We start from the raw sequence: 4,989 nt of genomic DNA on the forward strand, positions 1-4,989 counted from the left end.
CGAGCGAGACAGACGCTCAGTCGCTACGTGGCGACCGAGCGGGACGGACGCTCGATCGCTACATAGCGATTCCGAGCTGTGTGAATGCTTGGTCGCCGCGTATCGATCGAGCTTGGCTTGTCCGCGGTCTGATTTCCATACTCGAGCTTGTCCGCGGCCTATTTGGATACACGTCTGTTGCCTTCGGACAATCGGTATTTAGTGGTTTCGATTGAGATTTGGACGATATTTTACTGCAAGCTTTTTGTAACGATTCTTTACGAAGCTTACTTTTTCGTAAAAACCGTTTATGCTGATTTTTACGACTTTCAGACATTGATTCCGTCGTGAACCGAATTTTGACCCAACAGTATCCTAATCATTCCAACCACCACCCCCTTGACTTAGAATCAGATAGATAGTCCCAGAATAGATAACAGAACACACGAACAGATCTGGATCGTCCCCAAAGACCAATCCGTCTAACTGGATAGGAATCTAGGTGCGACCGAGGCCCGCCAATGGAGTCCGGCTCTCAATGGCCCAACGGACCCCTTACCTGATCCGGCCTTAGGCCTGGATCCAATCGGCCGAGTAAGTAAGCCCTCAAGCCTAATCGGAAGGCTTAGCAACCGGTCAGACCTTGCGACTCTACCTTGGCTTAGACAAACCGTTGACCTGTCTTGACTAGACAAGCCATAGGCTGATCCATAAGATCGGTCCTAATCTGTCTTGAAAGACACGTTTGGAACATTTACCCATTGGTCATTCGTGCCTCTTGACACTCATGACTCTTGACAACTCGTGCCCTTTGGGTCATCCCAACCGTTGTCCTAACCGCCCAGTCTTGGTGCGATTGGATCATCCGACTAACCAACCCTGTCTAGGCTAGCGGTTTTGGTATGTTCGGCCAAAGCCTAGGGACGTGTCCCTTGGACTCAACCAACACAACCTTTCGTGTTTAACCAGAGAGAAGAGAAGAGAACAAATTGAAAACAGATAAGGAGAGCCGGATGGGACTTAGGAACCGAGCAGAGCCGCGGTGCGGTCGCATGGACCGTCCGTTCGGTCTGATGGAGCCACGGCCCATCACATACCTTGTGAACCCGTCTGGGTTCTCCATCCTCTTCTCCTTGTCTTGATCTCCCATTCATGACCGGAGTTAGTTCCCAAACGATCAGAGTCGCCGAAACACAACACCACCACAATCGGCCTTCTCTTGCCGAAACTCACTCTTTCTCTCTTTCTTTCTCTCTACATTTTTCTCTGAGTTATTTACTCTGGAATTGGATAATGAAATCGACCAGAGAGCCCCCATATTTATAGAAAACGAGGGGGTAAGTCTTGCCCCACGAACAGGCAAGACTTACCACTTCGTCCAGTTATGTCTTACTCGTCCTAGCTGTCGCTTAGCTTGTATAAGGTTAAGTCTAAGTTTCCTTATGTCCTTAACCTTCTTTCTCGACCATGGAACGCTTGCCTTGATGTCCTAAGACTGGCTTGCACGTTCCTCGAACCATGGCCGTCCCAACAATCCTATTCAGGATTGGGGGCGTGACACGCTTACCCTTCCCGTGGACGTTTGGGTGATTTTGCCCTCGTGGGCTGTCTGTTCAGTACACACAGGACGTCCGTGGGTATCCACAAGCACTCACAGGACGTCTGTGCAGTCCGTAGCTCTCCGTCAGCACACATAGGACGTTCGTGGCTGTCCGTGTGTGTCCGTGTGTGTCCGTGTGTGTTTGTGTGTGTCCGTCAGCACACACAGGACGTTTGTGGCTGTCCATCAGTACACATATTGCACGCTGTGGCCCTTCCCGTGGACTGTTCGGGTGATTTTGGCCCATGTGGGCTGTCTGTTCAGTACACACAGTCCGCCAGCACCACACAGGGACGTCCGTGGCTGTCCGTGTGTGTCCGCCAGACACATGAGTTTGTGGCTGTCCATCTGTACCCATATCAGAAACGTTGGTCCTCGGACTCAGCATGCTGGCCCTTCCTGTGGATTTTGGGTGATTTTAGCCCACGTGGCTGTCTGTTCAGTACACACAGGACGTCCGTGGGTGTTCGGCAGCACACACCGGACTTCTGTGGCTGTCTGTGGCTATCCGTCAGCACACACAGGACATCGTGGCTGTCCGTGTGTGTCCGTGTTTTTCCGTGTGTGTCCGTCAGCACACACAAGACCTCCGTGGCTGTCCAACAATACATATATCAGCACGATGGTCCTTCAACTCAGCGTGTGGACCACGGGGCTGTCTGTTCAGTACACAAAAGACATCCATGGTGTCCGTCAGCACACACAGGACGTCCGTGGCTGTCTGTGGCTGTCCGTCAGCACCACAGGACGTCCGGGGCTGTCTGTGTGTGTCCCATGTGTGTCTGTCAGCACACACAAGACGTCCGTGGCTGTCCATCAGTACACATATCAGCATGATGGTCCTTGGACTCAGCACGCTGGCCCTTCCGTGGACTGTTCGGGTGATTTTGGCCCAAGTGGGCTGTCTGTTCAGTACACCACGGACGTCCGTGGGTATCCGTCAGCAAACAAGACGTCCGTGTGGTCCGTCAGCACACACAGGATGTCCGTGCTCTCCGTATGTGTCCGTGTGTGTCCGTCAGCACACACAGGACGTCTGTTGCTGTCCATCAGTACACATATCAGCACATGGTCCTTGGACTCAGCATGCTGACCCTTCCCGTGGACTGTTGGGGTGATTTGGCCACGTGGGCTGCGTGTTCAGTACACACAGGACATCCGTGGGTTCGCCAGCACACACAGGACGTTTGTGGCTGTCTGTGTGTGTCCGTGTGTGTCCGTCTGAGTCCGTCAGCACACAGGACGTCCGTGGCTGTCATCAGTACACATATAAGAACGTGGTTCACGGACTCAGGACGCTGGCCCTTCCTGTGGATTTTTTGGGTGATTTTTAGCCCACGTGGGCTGTCTGTTCAGTACCACAGGACGTCCGTCGGTGTTCGCCAGCACACACAGGACTTCTTGTGGCTGTCTGTGGCTATCCACCAGCACACACAGGACATCCGTGGCTGTCCGTCTGTGTCCGTCTGTGTCCGTCAGCACACACAGGACGTCTGTGGCTGTCCATCAATACATATATCAACACAATGGTCCTTCAACTCAACACACTGGCCCTTCCCGTGGACTGTTCGGGTGATTTGACCCACTTGGGCTGTCTGTTCTGTACACACAAGACGTTCGTCGGTGTCCGTCAGCAAACACAGGACTTTTTTGTGTGTCCGTCAGCACACACAGGAAGTCCGTGGCTGTCTGTGTCTGTCCGTGTGTGTCCATCAGCACACACAGGACGTCTGTGGCTATCCATCAGGACATATATCAGCACGTTGGTCCTTGGAATCAGCATGCTGACCCTTCCCGTGGACTGGTCGGGTGATTTTGCCCTCGTGGGTTGTCCCGTTCAGTACACATAGGACGTCTGTGGGTATCCACCAGCACTCACAGGACGTCTGTGGGGTCCGTAGCTGTCCGTCAGCACACATAGGACGTCTTTGGCTGTTCGTGTGTCCGTTGTGTGTGTCCTTGTGTGTCCGTGTGTGTCTGTGTGTGTCCTTTTGTGTCTGTGTGTGTCCGTCAGCACACATAGGACGTCTGTGGCTGTCCATCAGTACACATATCAGCACGATGGTCCTTGGAGTCAGCACGCTGGCCCTTCCCGTGGACTGTTCGGGTGATTTTGGCCCACGTGGGCTGTCTGTTCAGTACACACAGGACGTCCGTGGGTATCCGTCAGCACACACAGGACGTCTGTGTGTGTCCGTCAGCACGTACAGGGCGTCCGCGTGTGTCCGTCAGCACACACAGGACGTCCATGGCAGCCCATGTGTGTCTGTCAGCACACACATGACGTCTGTGGCTGTCCATCAGTACACATATCAGGACGTTGGTCCTTGGATTCAGCACGCTGACCCTTCCTGTGGACTGTTTGGGTGATTTTGGCCCACGTGAGCTGTGTGTTCTGCACATATAGGACGTCCGTGGTGTCCATCAGGTGCACCATCGATCGACGTCAGTCTTCCTACAGCCCAGATCCCTGCAGAACCGCAATGTTCAGCAGAACACAAGGATGAATGGGAAGTCTCATACATCGACACGAGGATAAACAACGTGTACTACCCTCTCAGCAACAACGTGGATTGGTGAGCACTAAAATCGAGCTACTACAGCAAGATCTGGACACCATTCGCAAGAAGGACCAACAACCAGCCACATCGATCGATGTGTGTACCATCACATCGCTCGACGCTAAGATCTCAGCCATGGATAATAGGCTGCAGACTCACGAAATCATGCATGACCGCTTCGTATCACCAGTCATGATAGATTTAAACAAATTGTCTAGTCAAATACATCATGCCCAAAGGGATATTGATAACATTACTAATCATAATTTTTTACAGGCAAACTCATCTTCGATCGACAGGCTACGAGGGCCATGGATCGATGGCAAAAATCCTGTGGAGTTACTTCCCTACACAGCAGCAGAGGTTGACAAGATCACATCCAAGATCTACACTGCTATAGACACCATGGAGGAACGACTTGACAAACACTGCGATGACATCTACTTTCCATTCGACAACAGAATCAGTGGACTAGACAGCCACGCAGAATGGCTACAGAAAGAAGTCAAAGCCATTCAGAGGCAACTCGCAGCCCAACACCAGATATCAGCATCCATTGACAGGAAGCGAGCGAAATCACTCGATGGTAAGTCGCCGAGATCGACCGATGAACACATAATTGCATTGATCGACGCCGAGTCTACACCCGCCGGCGAGCAGCTGATACACAAGATGATAGAGTCAATTGACAAGGAACTGACAGAACTTTCAGCATACGCCTATGACAACATAGGCTGGCACCAGGTCAGCATTGACAACGTTCAAGATAGGCTACAGAACATCTCCAATGTACTTGAGAAGATGGATGACAAATGGACAAGAAATGATGAGGCCACAAGAAGTTTCATT

Source organism: Brassica rapa, unplaced genomic scaffold (assembly GCF_000309985.2).
Source record: "Brassica rapa cultivar Chiifu-401-42 unplaced genomic scaffold, CAAS_Brap_v3.01 Scaffold0423, whole genome shotgun sequence".
Lineage (NCBI taxonomy): Eukaryota > Viridiplantae > Streptophyta > Magnoliopsida > Brassicales > Brassicaceae > Brassica > Brassica rapa.